This window comes from Coturnix japonica, chromosome 8 (assembly GCF_054131305.1).
Source record: "Coturnix japonica strain WE chromosome 8, WE-NBRP24, whole genome shotgun sequence".
NCBI lineage: Eukaryota > Metazoa > Chordata > Aves > Galliformes > Phasianidae > Coturnix > Coturnix japonica.
Genome location: NC_140670.1, coordinates 23,693,144 through 23,713,640, shown reverse-complemented (window position 1 = coordinate 23,713,640; position 20,497 = coordinate 23,693,144). Strand labels below are relative to the sequence as shown.

Here is a 20,497-nt window from a genome sequence, read left to right as displayed (position 1 = left end):
AATTTCAACATCCAGAAGTACTTCCATCTACTCATTCCATGTAGTCTTTTCCTAATTATAGTCCTTTTCACATAATAGATAATCACATTGCTAAGGCTAACCAACTCAAACCTCTAACTCTCAAGTACCTGTGGATTGTGGTCAACAAGCAAGCCAGCATCTGCATTAAGGGACACAACTGCTCAGATCCCTCAATATGGCCTTGTACTGATTTGCCTTCCTTTTTTTTTCCCCCCCCCCCCCCTCTCCATAGGAGTTCATAAGCTGTTTCTTAATTTACATATACTGAATTTCTTCTTCTGTCTCTCTCTATAAAAATCCAGACTAAAAAGATTTTTCTGTCCTATTGACCTCACTATGATTATTTTCTTAATTTAATATCCTACAGGCTTCTTTAACTCTGACCTCCAACTTCAGTGAACAATTTATAACCTTTTTTATTTTTCTGCGGACAATTGATAATAACTCTCTGCCTAATTTTTCATGTGTAGGTCACTGCACTGTTATAACCTGAAAATTAAATAATCACTATTTCATTAATAGTCTCTAATACTTCTATTTAAATCTCACTAATTTAAGATTTATACTTGAGACAAGTTTCTGGTGCATTATCTGCTCGGTGTTTACCCTCCAGCAACAGACATGAAAGTCTGAAATGTGAAGTTGCAAAACAGTTAAGAATGATTTCCTTTGCATATAGGGGCAACATAGGCAAGAAATGTCCATTTCCCCTAAAGTGAAAACTTAGAAGAAAAATTTTTTTTCCTCAGAGCTATTTCTACACGTTATCTATTTCCATCTGTGTTCAGTATTAAGATAATAGAGAGAGAGGAAGAAGAATCATGTGGAAAAAACAAGCAGGCAATCTCTCTTCCTTCTCTTTATGTTATATAATCAAAATACTGCCTTCTTAGAAAAATAATCAATGGAATATCTGAATGAATTAATAGCTACTACATTTCCTGGTTTCCAAGTCTATAAAAAGCAAGCAGAAGCATTGGTGGTCATTTTACCCGTGTGGTGAAAGATCCAGTTCTTTGGATTCAACACCAATGTTTATACTGCTATAGTTTTCAGAACTATCATAAAAGAGGTAGATGGAGTTACATTTATCTGCCTGTCACAAGCGCAAAGTAAAACAGTACCTCAGAGGCTGGAATAGCTGGAACACTGCAATGAGCCATGCTTCTCCACTGATACATCTGTGTCACAATGTTATGCACACAGGGCCTTGTATTCTTGGTAACTTCCTAAACTTTCTTACACTTTTATTTATGATGATTTCACTTTGAGAAGATCAAACATCATCCCTGTCTCCAGGTTACAGCTGAGCAATCATCTTCTCAATGGGAACATTATGCGCTAGAGGCCCATCCCACTGCAGCCTCTTACATGACAAGTTTACAGAATCCCTCTGTTCCCCTTCCCTGGAGCTCAGAAAATAATGTTACTATCTGCCTGCATCCTAGGGGTGTCTGTAATCTGTGGTCTGCAGCCAATTAACATTTTCAAGACACTTTCCAGTTGTTGGAAGAGTGGGCTGCAGTGTTCCCCAGCAGAGAGCTGTGTCCCACACAGTGACATAGCCAGCAGCATGAACTGCTCTGCCAAGATTTCCTCCAGTTATGTTAAGAAAATTAGCTGATCTGTTACCTGGTGAGCTTGGTAATTCTTATCTGAAATAATCAGTTTGCAAGAGCACATACTTCTACACATGTTAACAGGAACATGGCTTCAGGGCAGGCTGCTGAAACCACAGCCACAGCAGCTGCACAACTACCACTGAAAATGAAGAGTAGCTAGTGAGTGACAAAAGCCTCTGTGGAAGCAAAGGTGTGGGAAAGGCATAATTGCAACCCAGACAAGAAAAGAGGAAGATGTTACTCAATGTTTCTTTTAAAATATGATCTTATATATGCAAAGACTGGACTGATGGTCTGAGTCACAAGAGTCATGGTTTAGTGCACAATATTGGTGGTAGGTGGACAATTGGACTAGATGTTCTTAGAGGTCATTTCCAGCTTTTTGCTTCTATGACTCTATGACTGAGAGTGCAGCACTAGATGGGCCAAATGGCTCTTGCTGTAGAAGGCAGTTGCTTCTGCGTGAGCCTGGCGACTCAGCTCTGTGAAGTATAAGCAGTAATTTAAATGGAATTTAGGAGCAGCTGTTGCATTAGGGATTGTGTAAAGCTGTTTTTCTCCAGGAAATCATTATTCGAAATAAATCTTGTCCATTAAAGAGATATGCTTGAGCAGTTGCATAATGTAGCATTGGGTTTGTTAAACTGGAAAAGCAGAGGATATTCAAAAGCCTAATCTGAATGGCAGAACAAACATGAGATTTAAGATGGAACATCTATGTATCTGAAAAATACCTACTTTTTAGTAACCCATTTTATAAGCTGATTTTCAGCATAGGGTACTCTTAAAAAATGTACACGCAAAAATCCTTCACCTCTTTCACTATCTCAGAATGAGCTCCTCAATATAGATACATCTCTGATTAATGAGGATATACTTTTAAAATATAGGCTCAATTTTTCTACATGCTTTTAGGTTGCATTTTTAGAACAGTCTTCCCTGTGCATGAGGCAATACTGCCTGAGTTCAGAGACGAAGAATGAACCGAAAGCAGTTTTAAAATAAAGGCCCAAAAATCTATAGGATTTATACGTGTAAAGGAGAAATAATATTAACAGCATCTCCATACATAAAACAAAAGAAATAGACATAAAAATCCACATTGTGATGTACTGTTACAAGTTCTCAGTTGGAACAAACACTCAGCAGTGACAGAATTTAAATGTGATTGTTGCTTTTGGGTGGGCTTTAGTTTTTTTAATCTTAGGATTGGTATAGTCAAATACATCTATAAAAATGATTCAGAGACAAAAAGGAAATGGAACTAACAGCATATATTTATTAATATTGCTTTACTTTGAAGCTCTTATTTCACACGATCATGACACAAGGATTGAAATACTTCTTTTTAATTAAAAGCTGAGGTTCATATTTATGCGCATTCAGCAATCCAAATGTTGTTTTACAAATATTCATAGAAGTAATATTTTTCCAGTTAAATAACATGAATTCGGATTACAGAGACTTTTTAACCTCCCTTGCTCTAAAGCTGATCATAAGCAGTTACTCCTCCTGCTACAGCAGGGTGAATCAGATTATCTAATGCTTTTGCCCTTACCACACACTCAATGGTCACGGCTATATGTTTGTGTGGAGCACAGCAAATTCTAGTGATGTGCCCAAGATCAAACCAGAAGTCTATGGCAATAGAGGAATTCAATGCAAAACTGCCAAAATCACTTCTAAAATTCCTTTTGGTAGAATTCCCTTTCTCCCTTAAACTACCTTCCATTAGATGTCACAACGTATTACATATGATGCAAAACACTGGTGATTGTGTACTCCAACTAACTGCAGATACTATCTAGTGGATGGCTTATGATCACTGCACATAAGCAGAAGCCCAGAAGGCTTGCTTCTATTTTCAGTTGTACTACCATCGCCTCTGATCCATGACAAGGTCACTTGGGTCAATGAAATGCCTGACTGCTTATCTCCAATAATTAAACACTATAACTTTTCAATGTGCACACTAAATTGGGAGGTTACTGTGTTGACTGCCTGTAGAGAGAAAATATCAGGTATAAAAGACTCTTCAATATATCCAAAGAAGCCTAATGAGAACTGAGAGCTGGCTGCTTAAATCTGGATATATCTGAATGAGAAACAAAACAGAGATTTTTAGCACTGAAACTGAGTAGCCATTCATATAAATTAGGGAGGTAAGTGATAGATTCTGCAGAAATCATTTGTCAGCAAATGTAAGTATCTTTCTTGACAAGTATACCTGAACTACCTGTAACTGGGATTGGTTCAGGAACAACTCCATCTAACTGACATGCATGTAGTATGTCTGTGGTGGACTAAAGCCTCTTGAATTAACAGCTCCATTGTCAAAGAGAGAAGAAAATATATAATTCAATAGGTTTGTGGCTTTGAATAACATGTTAACTATTTAAAAGCAATATCTGCATAATTTAAAAATCTGATTACTTTTTTTAGTTGTTTCTGTACAGCTAGAGATGACAGCTGATATGACAATTATTTAAAATGAAGTTGCAGAATTGTGGATGTCTGGGGAACAAGAGAATAGGGAAATCATTTTTCTAAACACACTTCTTGTCCCCCTCAGCACCTCTTCCCCAGTCATGATTGAACCCAGTGGTTCAATTCATTTGGAAGCTTACTTTGTATGGGTAGTTTGGGTTGAGCTCCCAGCTTCTAAAGGGGGACTGAGTTAAGTTCTGATGAAGATGCTGAAACTGTATTCGTTACTGCTAATGAAAGCCTGGAAAAAGAGCTACATACAATCACAACATCAGTGGAGTTTTTCCTCCATTACTGAGGAACGCTGAGCTGCAACCTGCAGCACGTTTAATTTTCATAGCTACTTTCTGCATCATTTCTCCTTCTCCAGCTGAATTTAACTCTCACTCTCAGGGCCCTTCCAACTCTGCTCAGAAAATGACTGCAGATCAATCCCAAATCTAAAGGGGGTGCAGCTACCTGGTACACACGGCATAGCCCAGGATCCACATCCTGAATGTAAACAGCCCCCACTGCAGTGCCTGTGACTAATACTGCAATGTGACTATACTAACCCAAGCTTTCTCTGTCCTTCTCCACTGTCATTTCCAAAAGTCAGTGAGAACAGAGTGGTATACTCTCATGCGTATATGCTGATATGCATAAACCATTAGTGAGGGATATAGCCTTGAATAAAGGCTATGATTCAGTGAATCTATCACAGCATTGACTGGTTCTCCATCATACATCAGCACTCTAAGCTAAATTATTTGATTTAAACTCTGGTACATATACAGAAATCAAAACCATTTAATGCACATGCCTACAGCTCAGTTTCATAATCCCACATTTATTCTATATTACAGCATCTTTCTCACAATACACTATTGACAAAAAAGAAGTCTGGAAATGGAAGTGCTGGAAATTATAATGAAATGTCAATGAGGATGAAAGTAGGGCCAGACAGTCATTTTGTTACAATTTCTATTGAGAAGACTGAAGTGACAAGCAGTATCAATTCATGTTGAACAGTTTACATCTGTTGGCAAATTGGCTTTATCCCTATCATAGGGAAAGCCCCATTTGGGCTCTTTTGTTTGTTTATAGCTTAGCCACATACTTCACCTGTCCCACGGGAAAGCAGAAAATAAGACAATACAGGAATGATCTACTGTGTGACATGAGGGCTACACCTCATACTGTTAATAGAGATGCAATATATGTCAGTTACTCAGAAAGTAATGTCTCTAATTATTTCCATGGAAACTACAACAGATACAAAGAGCACAGGAACACTACCCAACAGAGCAAACTGTCATCTACAAAACACTGTTTTTCAACATAGTCACCACTACTTACTGTGCATTTTTGCAGAAATAATCAAGAGCCTGAATGCCACACACATAAAAATCTGCAGCAGCTGAGGTAACCCACTATTTCACAGCTGCTGTTATGGTACTGCTGCTGAAATGCACCCTCTAAAAATTCATAAAAATCCAGAAAGCATCAATGGATATCAATGGATACGATTTTTTATGCATGGAGGAATTCAATGACACCTCTTCATAAGCACTTTCACCTCAGACACTATTCTGTCAGACTGCCCCTCTGCTGCCATTTGTCATATGACAACAAAATGTAACAATATTGGTGGGAAGGTTCAACATCTACTACACCTACATCCACCATCTACCTCTGATGCTGTAGGTCAATATAATAAAATAGGAGGCATTGCTTCCAGATCAGCCCACACACTTTGCTGCCTCTTTGAATAGAAAAATGCCAAATTTCACTTAATATTTATATGGATGGGTTAGTATTTCCTTTTATATTCACTTTCCTATCTGAAAGGCTCATTTGCTATATGCGTAAAGACTCAATTGCTATAGGTGAAACATTTCATACATCAGGGAAATACAGCTACTTGTATGAAAAGTGTGACTGTTGATTCACAGTTCACAGCACAACATTGATAAAACTCAAGAGCTCTTAAGAGGTGAAAGAGAATGGCCCCTAAGCTCAGACAGTACCTGGTTATATTTACCCAGCATATCTTGTTGAGTTTACATGGCAAGGGAATGTAAGTAGGTTGAAATCAGAAGACAAACTATTTTGAATCTTGTTTAGAAGCAGAAGGGAAAGCTGAGCTACACTGTTGTACTACACCCTGGTGTCTTTCAGGAAGTGGTTTGCAATTTTTAATGTTATAGAACCCACATCTTCTGTTACAGTCTTACAGTCAAGAGAACACCTGCTAAATTTTCATTTAGAAGAAGTGTGGTAACCCCCCCCCCCAGCACTTGGAAAGGTTACAGTGCTCAGAGGGTCATTACTGCTATTCCTGAGGAACAATGCTCATCTCTCTCCCAGCCAATGCCACTCCTCCATGCACTGCCAAACTTCAGATACTGACAGAGCTGGAGGCTTTCCAAGAATCACCTTGCTGAAAGCAGAGCCAGCTCCTAAACCAGCCCTGCTGAGTTTTAAACTTGTCTTTTCCTAAAGATCTCCAAATGCTAGGGATTCCTCCCCTGCTTTCTTTGGCAATCAGCTCAATTGATTTGCAATAAGGATACCTGCAGGAAAATTAACCCAGCAAATTCAGCAGAGTGCTTGGCACCCACCTCACAGAGCAGGAAAAATTATGTGTGTAAACAGCAAAGTTCATAGCCCCCACTGTCCTTTAGTTTTCACAATCCTGGCTGTCTCTATCACCGACTTCCCAGGGCACCATTTTGCTAAATTCTCTCCATCTAAATTCTGAGCATTCTCATAACTTTTTATAATTCATCAGGTGGATTTATATCTACTCTCCTGTTTAATTTAGCCTTTTGAAATAAACATAAAGGAAAACAATGATGTGCCAGGAAAAGGACATTATTAAGACATACAATATGTAATTGACTCAGCGGGATCTTTGAAGCACTTCGGAAAGAAGAAAAAAAAGGAAGAAATAGTAGGCATTAAAAACTCTCAGGGATTTACTCTTCATGAGATAATAATCCAGCCAAGCATCCAAGATTAGTACTGATTAGAGGTATTTTAAAAATATACGTGTGTGGTTTTGTATATATTGATTCACTTTGAAACCTGCAGCTATTCAGTGGGCAATGCTCTTCTTCAGTTTTGGGGCTGCAGGAATCTTATCTATAGAAATGTAAATTTGGAGTAACCCTGGTGTATGGTGGAAGAATAAGAGTGAAATCATGCCCTGAGCATTTTTGTAACTCAGATCCCCAGCTGACTTAAATTAGAGTATTTTCCTATAATTTGAAAGCTCTGATGGTCTGATCTATATCAGAACAAAATCAGCAAAGGTAACTCCCAGTTCACAGGGATTCAGAAGAACAGTGTCAATTGAACACCTTCAAACTGTAAAAATCCCAGATGTATTGTTTTCTTGTTTGTACTGAAGAAACCCTGCAAATAAATGGTGCTTGCCAATGGAAATGAGGGATTATTCTGGTGAGGGGTTATAAGTTGCCCTTTGGTGTAAATCAGAGTATAGCACTGCCCTTGTAGACAGCTTTAAAAATAAATGAAGCAACTTTTCATCTAAAACTGCACAGCAAATCCCCTTCTTTCACTTCTTAGTCTCCTCTTGTAAAGAGAGAAAAGCACAAGCATTAATGAGCTGTTCAAATATTCAAACCTTGCCAAGAGAGAAGGGATCCTTCAGTCATCATGAGTTCAACCTTATAAATCCTTTTTAATTAGTGTATAGGCAAACATTTTATAAAGAAGTCATGAATCAGAGACCTCACAATGCAAATGTGAAGAGAACATATAGTACAAAGATGAGGAAGTGGCATCTAAAACAGGCCTGTTCTGGCTTTCAGAGAGGGGAAAAAAAAAATAAAAATCATGCTTATAAATTGTTCAAGCCCATCATTAACAAGCTTTCAGCTACATTCAGCCTGTTCCCCGGCAATTCATATAATGTCTGAGCAGTAAAATACTGATAGAAAGGGTATTTTCTGGTAGTTGCTACTGGGGCAGCAAAATATGAAAACTGAATGTAGATGGTGTAAAATGAAAAATAATTAAATGAATAAATCATCTTTCCTACTTGATCAGGATAACCCTGAGCTGTCCTGTTAAGGGCTGGCCATGTTGGGAAGTTTCTCCCTAGGGTATGTGCTCATCCCTTGCAGGGATTCAGAAGCACCTTTGTGGCCGTCAGGCACTGAAGGAGCAGCTGGATTCAGTCTCTTGATAATCCCAGGATTCTTATGCCAGCACTGAGAGTCTGACATGCTTCAGACCTTCTGGCTAATTGATCTCCCTTTGATTGTTTTTGCAAGCCACATATGGCTTAAACAATTATTTCAGCAGAAATGTGAAACTCTGTAAGGATAGCAAGAAGTGACGGAGATGGGTCACAATGACTGGAAAGACTCTTTATTTAAAATAAAATCTCCTCTCCAGCAGTGACAGATAAGCTCAGTTGATCCAGTCTATTATCTCTTGCTGAAGTTGGAAACAAGCACCACAACTTTTGCCTAATTATGTTCTTGGCATTACTTGCTTCTCTCTTGAAGAATACACCTGCATTGTACAACAACTATTATTTTATGTACAAGTAGTGTCTTCTACTGAGGGGGCAAAGCGGTTTGCAACATTTAATTGGCTGAGTTTTGCTAATGTTCTTGCTGAGCTGCTACAGAGTATTTTGCTGTCAGGCCTAGATAAACACGTGAAATGATATTTCTATGTGTATTTACCATATTTTAAAATAGCTTTCTCAGGATATAGTCAAATTCCTTTGCTGTCTTGCTCCTTGCCATCTGTTACATGATCATAATACTGGAACGCATTTAGCAGCTCTGAGGGTGACAAGTTTGACTGACAAGGTTCGTGATCTCAAGGTCTGAGACTGAGAGAGAGGTCTTTACAGTTTCTCATTTCTGATGTGTTAGTAGAGCCAGATAGGCCTCATTATGCTTTCATAGCTTTCTCGCACTTATTCATCACTCTTTTTTTCATGACTGTGAAGAAATCAGTGCATGGCAGACAGTAAACACACATTGATTTTTCAGTAACACGGACCAGATAACAACCTGATCTCACTCTCTTGGAGTTAAAACCATGCACATATCTTCGTATGGAGCTTCAGAGTAAGCATGAACCAAACCTCTCCAGGCAAAGATCCCCTGGAGTACATTCCTGGCCAAGCATAGCACAGAGATCACCTTCTGTCTGCATGGAACTGAATGGCTAACTAAAATCAGCACTTCAACCAGTACTACAAATCATACTTCAAGCTAAAGATAGTCTAAAGAAAAAAAAAAAAAAAAAAGAGGAGTCGTACAGATGGCTTGCGTCATAGGAAATGAGACACAAGTCTGTGCTGACCATCAGAGATAGATGTGAGTTCCAAAACCACAAGATGAGTAACCAGAGTAAGACGTAAGACACAGGAGTTTCACATATGCTTCCATAGTCAGCTATGCATGTAGGTGAAGAAAAGGAAAAATAGACTGAAGTGTGGAGAAGACAGGAAATGAAGATGGATACAAAAGAATGAAGACATGGACCTGTTACATAAACAAGGAAAGAAAAAGAGGTAGTAAGGGAAATGTCTCAGGGATTTGAGTCACAGAGTGGCGGTGTGTGCAGGGATACCTTAATCTCAAAAGCACTATGAAAATGAGGAACAAACAAGGTGTGCACCTGAGAGACTTAAAGCAATTTCACAGGTGAATGCAAAGTGGCTCTAGGTCTTGGAAGACCTCAGAAGATGGAATAGAAGGAAATGAAATCACAGAATGGCCTGGATTGAAAAGGACCATAGTGATCACCTATTCTCAGTCCCACTGCTATATGCATCTTACATTACGTCAGAGAAAATGCACGATAACAGAAGCTGGAAAGGGAGGTATCTCACCCAGATTTGAGGGAAAAAACACACATTTTAACCAGTGCTGTTTTTTATCCATTTTCCACACACAGGACAGATTAAAACAAAACAAAAAAACAAAGATAGTGAAGAGTGCCCTTTCTTGAATCTAAATTTTCTGGAATAATCTATGTTAGTAGGCCATGAGATGGCTCATAAAGGGAAAGTATAACAAATCTGGCTCAGTCAGTGAATTATATAGTGCTTCTAAGTCATTTCTTGCAACACAGAAAATTCATAAAGACAGCGATTAGGGGCACTAGACAGAAATCAGAAGAGATGGTAGTTGTCCAGATCTTGTGCTACCAGCATCCTGATATACTGCTTCTCACAAATAGATTTGTCATCCTTGATTTGGAGACTCTGGCAAGCTTCAAACTCCTTAAGAAAAAATCAAGTTTGTCCATGTTTTGAAAATTGGAGAAGAAATGTGGGTCTGCTCTCATTTATTTTAAGGCTTTTTTTCCACGGTGGTGCTAAAGTGGGCTATAAAGCAAGCATAAATGCAATTTATGTCCATTTCATGTAAAGAGGGATGAGTTCAAATGGTAATATAGCCATGTATATCACGTTGCAGACTCATAAATGGAATCCATTATTGGATCGCAAGTCTGTCCAAGGAACTGAAACTTCACCATGCCTGAAATATCAGTGAGAGGTATTTTATGCTTTTTTATTTCATATCTTCTCATTGTCAGAGTCCCTTTTTTTTCCTTCCCCCTTCTGTTCTTTCTCCCAGCCCCCCACTGGGTTACGTTCTATTATATTTCTGCAGAAACACTTTAGATTAACAGCCCAGTTAATTAATATGGAATCCAAGTGGAAATGCTATAGAAGTACTTTGACATTCCCATTAATAATGGAGGGGTTCATCAAAATTAATGTTATTACAGTAAATACTAAGAAAATTAACTGTGATTAGCTCATTACTTTAAACTGTCCTCCCATCTACATTTGGCTCTTCTAGATAGTTGTATTTTAGAAGGGATAGGTAGGGTGATGATTCAGAACTTGGAGTCAGAAAGCAAACAGAAAGCACAATGAGGTGTAATTGGTATTACAGAAGACATTCATTGTGGCTCAGTCTCAATTCTCTGTAAGGAAATTAAATAAGATTTGGAATCTTTCTTTCCTCATGTCCTTTATCCAGAATCTTTCGGTAGCACCGTCATAGGAATTTTGATTTATTAGGAAATGAAAAGAGATTTCAGTGTAGGAAAGGTCTCTTAACCTCATAGTTGAGGTTAATTTCATATAGCAAACCTTGGCAAGAAAAATTACAAAGAGTGACTTGAAAAGAGCTGATTGTGAGTCTTCTAAACCTTTATCCATTGCACCGTTAATCCAAGAATTCCTTCCACCACCATCACAATTATATAGAGAATATCTTTGCAGATAGAGAAATGATTATATGAGGTTATCATTGGATTCTGGGCATATAAGGCAAACACATAATGCCTTGGCTGCCTATTTACAGAAATCTCAATGAAGAATCAGAGCTTGGTCCACTGGTAAAACAATAATGCAAAATTACAATTCATTAGCATAAAAGTAATAATAATTAAATAAAAAAATATAGAAATAACAGAGAAAATCAGCTAACTAGACAAATAATTAGTAAAGATGTTGTAGAAATGGCCATCAGTGCTTCTTTATCTGATGCTGGAGAAGATCAATGTATCATTCCTATACCTAAAAGGTCAAAAGACTAAGATACATCTCAGCTGACTGATAGTGAATCATCTGCTTCATTGTAGTTGTACTGATTTATGCTATCTGAGGACCTCATTGGAGCATCAAAAAGAGTTTAATGTGCATGAACTGAAAATCTACAGCATCCTGATGCAACCTGTGCTCTTTCCGAAATGTGGATTTTTTCCAATGCCTGTGTGATGCCCAAAGTGTTTTCTGCACTTTGCTGAGAACTGCCTCCAAGCTCCATGTTGCTGATGCAGTAAAACTAAATACTAGAATGAAATCGCAGTCATTACTGAATTAGCTTTGGAATTCATTTTAACATTCAGGTTTAACAAAATGCCCCTTTTCATAAGGAGAATAGTTTTTTCCTCACTTTAAATTAAATTTCTTCTAACAGAGAAATGAGTTTTCTTGTTCTGTTGAAGTTAAAGCAGAGATGACAAAATGAACTGACTACCATTTTATCTGGAAACCTTACATTTGAAAATATCATTCTGAATGGATTCTGGGAATTTGTACACAGTCATTTATCACAGAAACCATGAAAGCAGTACCTTCCATTACTGTCTGGAGTGAAGGAACAAACTATCCCAGCAGCAATAGCACTGCAAACTGCAACTAAACATAGGAGATTTCTGAATGCCACGGTCCATTTCAAAGACAAACAATTTCTTCCCCCTCTATCCCCCAGAAGACTCGCTCTGAAATGGGAAGGTGCATGTCATCTAGCTGGCAGAAGAATATTACATTTTTTTCTATTCCTACTATACTTGCTTTTAAACTTTTATCTTTAATGAAACCAACAAAAACTAACTACAAAAATCATTAAGGTCAAACCTGCTCTGCTGAAATCACTGCTAGAAAATATTTAGGGAGTTGATAAAGCACAGAAGATGGAACTGTTGCCTGATGCAGCAGGCAACACACATTGGAGAGATCAGGATGGGTAGGATCCCCTGCCTTTCCACTGCCTCTGGGTGTGACAGTGACAAGTCTGTTTACCCATGCCTTAGATCATCCAGCTGTGAAAATGATTGTCTTTCTGTCGAGGCAGCTGAAGGGCTCTGGTCAGTTCACTAATGCATGTAAAGACTTTATAGCACCTCTTGAAGGTATTACTGATGTTTACAAGGCACGTTATTCTCACTATCAGATTAATCTGCAGCAGTAAGTTATTGGGCTATATATTTCTGACAAGCTACATCTGTAAAAGTACAAGCAGAGACTGCACATCTTATGAAAACCAAACAAATTAACAAGGAAAACATTCTCTTTAACCCCATCTCTTTACTTACTCGTATTTTAAGAAACCTTGGGGGGACAATGTAACAGGGATAACAGTCAATTTGCGAAAGATTAACTGCAATAATCCAGCGCACTGGAAAAACAGTGAGCATGTTTCTTGCCTATGTGCACACATACACCTTCACACTTGTGTAAAAATGCCAGTATGAAAAAGGAGGAGGAACAGAAACCTCAGGAGTTCAGAGGGATTACTGACATCAAAACTCTTTATACATTAGCATCATATTAATCATGATCCTGGCAGCACTGTAAGTTGTCTTGCTTCTTCAAGATGAATAAAAGATTGTTTAAAAGGCCGAGGAAGACAGGAGAGATGGGACACGCTGATTAAAATAAATAAATAAGGTTATGTTATATTAATAGCATAACTATTCCTGGTTTGCCTTGGAGGGATCACATACAACTTAAACAAAAGAATTACATTTTATTTTTTTTTTCCCTCATTTCCAAAGCAATACATTACTGAGAAAATCTCCTTTTTCTTTAGTGCCAATGATGATAAGGGTGAGGTATCAATTTATCAAAATCCAGGAACTACTGTGCAATTAACTTGAACTAAAGAGGACTGAAATTTCTGTGTTTTTGTATTACAGTCAACCTGAGTATGAAAGGAAGCAGCATAAGGAGAATATGTGGTGTGATAGAAGTTAATATTGTAGGAGATAATGAGATGTAAATTGCTAGCTGGAACAATACCTACAGGCCCAACTCTTCTATCTTTTTTTCCAATTTTTTTTTTTTTTCCTTTTCCCCAAAGATAAGGATATTTTGATGAATTCATAATCATTTTCAGTTCTTGAGCTCTTTATAAAGAAGATCAGTAACAAAGCATCTTTTTCTTCAGAGGAAGAAACTGAAGCAAATACATAGAGATGATATGTATTGCTCCTTAGCAAACAAGACACTCACTGCCATACTGCAAGACTTCCTGAATGTCCTTTTAAGCTCTGAAGAGTGATGACTTTTACACAAAGCACAGTTTATCAGGCACTGAATCAGGCCATGTGGTATGGGCAACAGCGTGAATTTCAAAATCAGCTGTCATAAAGAAGTAAATAAAAATCAAGCAATGATCCCCTTCAAAGTGTTGACACAACATGTTTGTAAAACCAGTTGCAACACACATTCTTTGTCCCAACTGCTTTTACAACACATTGTGGCAACATTTTCATTCTGAGCATTAGCTTAGTGTTTGAGAAGTCAGACTGCATTTACTTGGACTCCTATTTGAAATGAACAGGTGTTGTTTATGGACAAGAAGTGGAATTTGGAGGTTTTTTGCATTTTAAAAGGAGTTCAGACATCTGAGCTAGACATAACCTTCCTTCTGGCCTGAAAGTGTGATCTAGTAACTGAAGGATTAGATCTCAGTTCAGAAGCATTGCATCTGGTTCCTGCCAATCACATGGCATCTGATGACCTTGAACTTGATAGTGTTTTCCTAGAACAACCTAATCTCATCCTCTCACTCGTCTCAAGACAGCTACCTCCCAGGTCTATCCCTGTTCACACAATCCTGTCCTCTGTGACAGTCTGGAAGATCACATTTCTTTCACAGTGCTGCAATGCTGCCAGTTGGACTTCAAAAAGATGGAACAGACAACTGTTCCATCCTGAATGCAACTTGATGCTATGCATGGACAATTACAGTAGTCCAAACAGACAGCCTGCCCCAGCCATAACAATACAGCCAACGTACTCCTCCTCCTTGGCCTCAGAATAATTCAACACTGACCATTGAACCTCTGTGGTCAACAGCCAAAACACATCTTCCCTTTTCTTCTGCTGGGGCCCTAAAGCAACAAGTCTAACTTCATTATGCATTTCTTAATGACCATAGTTACAGACACGTTAGATGTGGACTCTCTGGCTCCCTATATTGTGTATTGAGAAAGCAGGGATAAAACACTTTCTTCACTTGCATGTTTTGTGATTTAGTGTCTGCAAAGCGCTTTATGATCTGCAGTGCTGTGCTGCTGTTTCTGAAAAGTGCTGCTACAAACAGAAAATGGCACAGTTCTATTCCTATCATCTACAGATAAGATAAAGACAGTGTAAATGCATCTTTCTTTGTGCAGAGCATCAGGTAACATCCTTCTCATCCATGAAGACTTCAGCATTAATAAGCCACTGCCTGAAGATAATCTGACCTTCCTCTTCCTTTGTTTAGCCTGGTTTCTCTCAACTCCCTATAAATATCTTCTAACTGCCAGTCTCAATCCTGGACCTCCTCAAAGAGTTGTTTCATTAAATGAATATAATAATCATTAATGTCATGACGATGACATTGCACTCGATATTCTCCTGAAATGCATTTTTCTAGCATGCATGCCATGGATGAAAAGGTTTGTTTCTGTGCAACTGAGAGATTTTTTTTCATTCTTGCAAAGAAACTTCTTATTTTAAAATAAATGCTATTCAACACTGTCATCTGGACAATTGCCATTTTCTCTACTACATACAGATGGTTAACTGAAAGAATATGTTCATGTTTCCTTGCTGCTCCAGAAACTGGGTTGGTAGGAAATTTAACACAGGTATGAAGAAAACAAGAAGTAAATAAAAAGTTACTTTGTTCTGAAGTCTACTTACAAAGGGAAAATAATCCATCCCTAGAACTGTCACCTATTTCTGACCAAGTTCTGGTGAACGTAGTTGTGAAATGATTTGCTTTGACTATTTTTTAAATTTACTTTATTTAGGATGTGAATATATTAAGAATTTCAGTTTGCAAAGCTAGAACTCAGAGAAAACCTTACCACTTAAATTATGATAGAAAAACCTCGGGGTAGGAAAAATTCCTTTTTGACATGGGTCAGACTTTTCATTCAGACTCGGTTCATAATTTCACAAAAATAAGTAAATAAATAAGGAACCAAGAGGTGGAATGAAAGATCAAATCATCCTGCTTCAAATGCCACAAATAGAACATTTTGATCCTGTTTTCACATTTTCCTTTACTTTTTGAAGTTCTTTCAGTTCTGACGTTAGAGGCAATGTGTTCCGATGAAGTAGTTTGCATATGACAAATTAGCATTTTCCAATGGGAATAAAGCCTCTGCCATTTCTCTTTGGGGATGAATCATTACCATAAGATGAGTACTGTCTTAGCCAGCACTGGGGACAGAGACAGATATTGCTCGATGAAGTCATAAGTCCCTACAGTAAGAACTCAAGCACTAGGCACAGTAAGCTCTGTCTATAATAGCTTTCCTATATCTTATTTTGGGAATGTCAAGAGCTGATCAGTGATTTAGTGACCTTGGAACAATGCAATGGTGATATTCCCAGCTGATAAATGGAAAGGGATTTATTTATTTATTAAATTTTAACACAAGGGTTGGCTGAGAGAACACTGTGGCTGAAATAAAACTAGTTTCATCTCATAGCGACTCAATAAAAATAAAATAACTCCCCTCCCCTGCCCCCACCCCCAACATTTTACCAAGATATATTAACAATTCTGCAGATCACTGATGAAGCATCAAGGTTTTTTACCTCCCTTCAGAGAGTAAATGACAATGTCTTCCCCGGTGGATCAGAAACAACAGGGAATTCAGCATGTGGCATCTAGTTGTTGGTAGTAACTTATAACCTCGTAATTATAGGTTAGAGCAAAAACACTGTGTTCATGGTAACACTATTCACATCACAAGATGAGTACCATACTACTGTTGCTAGTTTAAATCCTTTAAAAAGTGGTCTTTGCTTGGCACAGGGTGCAAGGAATACACAAACCTGGCTGAGAAAAGTGTGAAAGAAATCTATCAGCTATAACTCTCAGCTGTTCTTTGCCAGTGGTGCAGGAAGAATAAATGCTTGCCATAAGAACAGCTCTTTGCAATGTTAAACAGTCCTGAAGGGAGCTAATCAGTGGTTTCATGGCACCAGTTTGTACTGCACAACACTATTGTTCTACTGCAGAGTGCTTTTCTCCAAAAGTTAAAATTATCATCACAACTACAAGCATGGTCTAAGCTTTCTCCCTTTGGACACATCATTTCATTAGGATTAGAATATTGGAGTTGGAGATGAAGCAACTTTGAGAAGTTCTCTGCTTATGGCTCTTTACTGCTCTGCCAGCTGTGCAATGAGGTCCATCAAAAGTCTTTTAATTCTGGCAATGGAGATGCAAGCCAAGAATAATTTCCAATTCAATCTAAGGCAAGTACATTGGCCAATTCATGGATTATTGGTTTTTTGTTTGTTTGTTGTTGTTGTTTTTGCTAATGTGGTCTGGGAGTGAATTTAGAGTCTGATTTTCTTTGAGCATGCCTTTTGTCTGGGCTGCTTTACTTCCATAAAGGTTAAAATACATTTTAAAAAAGCAATTCTCCTTTGTAGCTTCACTTTAAAAGAACTGAAATAAAGCAAGCATATAAATTCTTAGTTCACATTTCCCAAAATATTACCCTCGAAAGATTATTTTCTAGATTTTGTTCCTGGTCAGGCCCTTCACTTCATCACCATACACAGATTTTTCCTGATACAGTCATCAAACTACCAACCTACTTTGGAAGAGTCAATCTTCTCTGCTGCATAGGCTTTCTATTCCAAGTTACACTATACCCTTCCCCTCTATGCCCAGGAGGTGAAGAGGGCTTCCCCTCCTGATTCTACTTACACCCTGGCAAGCCTCCATTTCCTGGCTAGAACATGGCAATGATGGCACTTACTCCTGCCTGTTTAGATTGAGACATGCAACAGCAGAGCTATTGCAAGGACTTTCTATGAATATAAGAGCACAAGGTCAAGTTGAACAGCGGCCTTAAGATGCACTTTACTCCCATTTTCCCATTCAGCCAGCCACTTAGGCAATAGAGACGAGTGTAGACAAAGCTTATTACCTTTCATATTTTTTATGAATGGGTCTTTTAGTTGTGTCTCTTGTAGAACTTTCATACAGTTGTGTCTTTCAATAATACTCATTTCTTTGTTTGTGTGGAAAGGACCTTGACCTGATCCCTGGAGCAGGGGGTAAGCCAAGAGCAGTCACAAACTGTCCTTGCATTCCCTGTAGTGCCCCATTGCTTCTGCACCACCTATCCATCAGTGGTGATTCACAATCTGCCCATCACTAGTTCAGATCAGCCAGAGCTGCAGCAAGCCTCTGCTTCTGCCTGTGGTAATATTTCTGCAGGCTGTGATCTTCCCAGATCACACAGACACAAAGGTCAGGCACCAATCTGATGTGAAGCTCAAGGGTGCAGTAGGAATCAGCCCTGACAGGTCTGCATGCTGCAGTACAGCCCTGGTATCACAGCGGACATGAAAGTGAGCTGTGCCAATGGATATTCTTCTGATGAGAGCTAAAAGCCAGTGCCTTGCTGCTAGTGATCTTTACTAATCCAAGATGCTTTCTCTCATCATAGAAGAGATAAAAAAAATTATATGCCCCAGATGAATTCAGCATGGTTGTTTTCCTAAATGAGTTTACAAAGAGGAGACCTTACAAGATGCAGTTATGTGAGTGAGAGAGGACAAATCCTTATGCTCTACACCATGGTCTCAGATAGAAGCAACAAAATGTCCTATCCTAAAGCATTAGTCACATATAAATCCCACATAAAAATTTGTTCCAAAGTTGTAACTCCAAACCTCTGGATCTAAAAGTATAGGACACAGACTCAGTATCAAAAAGACCAGTCACAGATATTTCACCCTGTGTGGAAGTGGAGAAAGGATGATACTTGCATTTAGTTATAAGTACTGTCATTAATTATCCATTGGAGGGAGATAAAGAGCTGTATTTTTTTCACTTCACCATGGTTCGGTGATGGCAGTTACTCCTATTTTCCATCTGCCTAATGCAAATGTTGTTATATTTAATAATAAGTAAAGCAACTTCTGAGCAACTCCAGCTATCATGGGTGTAAGATGCTCCTCACTTCAAGAGACGTAGAAATACAACCAAGTAATGCTCAATACTGACTACAAAAATGAGAAATAAAGCTACCTCCAGACACAAAAATTGAGTTTTTATTTCTACAGTGCTTCAGAAGACAACAGAGATGACAGACATCACAGTCTAACATCCATGATTGCTGTACCAATTCAACCAAAGCTCTCAGGTCATGTTTTTCCTTAACCTATTGTTCAATCACAAGCCAACAGCCCCTCCTCCCACAACCACATTTCACTTATCTGTTGCACAAGCAGAAGAAGGAGAAAAATAATTCCAAATAAACTCACCATACTTGTCTCCTGTATTTATCTTCAAAGGGAAATCCAATCCAATTCCCAGCATTCCAGCAGCTTTCCATCTTATCCTGAGTGCTATTCCAGGAACAAAAAAACAGAAGAGAAAAAGATTCTATAAATCAAATGACCTGAAACATTGCCTTCTACCAATGGGAAATGGCAATCTTTCAGTTTTCTGAGATTGTTATCAGGTGGGGCAATCAGAGATTATCCCATGTAGCTCAGCTGTGTCTGCTCCCACCTGAAAGTTGCTTAGGCAGGCAACATACTAAAAGATAGTTATATTCATGCACAAACAGCTTATGTTTTTATAAATATGCTGGACCAAAGAACAAGCTTTTGTTGAATTCATCTCTGTCAGCACTCATACATATAAGTGTCCTTTAAATACCGTTTTCATAATTTTCTGTAATTGTTTTCCAAAGGATTCGTTTAGTTAGTGACATGCAGTATATAGCAAGGGGTCCATTCAAATCCATTATAACTGAATGAGGATAAAAGGAGTGCTGGTAGAGATGGTGAACAAAACTTGCCAAAATTTGAGACTACATATGCAAACACTAAACTTCAAAGCTTTCTACCATTCTATTCCTGACCAAAAAGAAAAAAAAAAGGTAGCAAAGGGGAGATATCTCCCTGTTGAACCTGAGAAGTGGGAAAGGAAGAGAGAATAAAATTTTTCACCTTCCTGGTAAGGTTACTTGGGAAGTTTATAAAATGTCCCTCTCTTTCAGACTGAGTCTCTCTTTAATGTTGCTTTTTTCATTCATGTGAAATGGGGCAGAGCACTGAGAAGAGTTCCAGCTGAGGATTCATTAAGGTAGCCTTATTGCCGGGAGAGTAGCAAGCAAGGTATTTCAAATTGCCCTCAGTGGCAAACCCCTGCATAGAGTAATCACAAAAGACTTGAGCTAAACGAACAAAATGAAGAGGAAAAGCAATAAATCTCCTTTATATGAAGGGCTTATATGATCCTCAAACAATAGTGTACACAAGATTTTAATGAGCAAAATAAAGTTTCTGTTGTAAAACAGCAACACAAATATTCGCACAAGGAAAAAAAGGACTTTTCCACCTCCAAGACTGGTTTCTGCTGAATAACCATTCCTGCAAATGCTTCAAGCCCTTTTTTAATCACCTGTGAAACACACTGAGGCCAGATTCTGAACAGAGTGAATCCAGCAGACTTTGTGGATCGGTTTGATTTTCACCAACTGAAACTGTTATGAGCAAAAATAAAAAGGAACAGTGAGTTGATGATAATTTGGTGTACATGGGTGAGGGA

The 20,497-nt window shown here is 38.3% G+C and overlaps 1 long non-coding RNA gene across 1 annotated transcript in view; it reads right to left on the bottom strand.

Annotated features, from left to right (window-relative positions):
- LOC107316053 (uncharacterized) overlaps positions 1-20,497 on the bottom strand; it is a 238,372-nt gene that overhangs the window by 196,165 nt on the left and 21,710 nt on the right. The window contains exon 2 of the long non-coding RNA XR_004307777.2: positions 19,204-19,287. This is a non-coding gene — a long non-coding RNA (uncharacterized LOC107316053). The remainder of the gene's footprint in view (positions 1-19,203; positions 19,288-20,497) is intronic.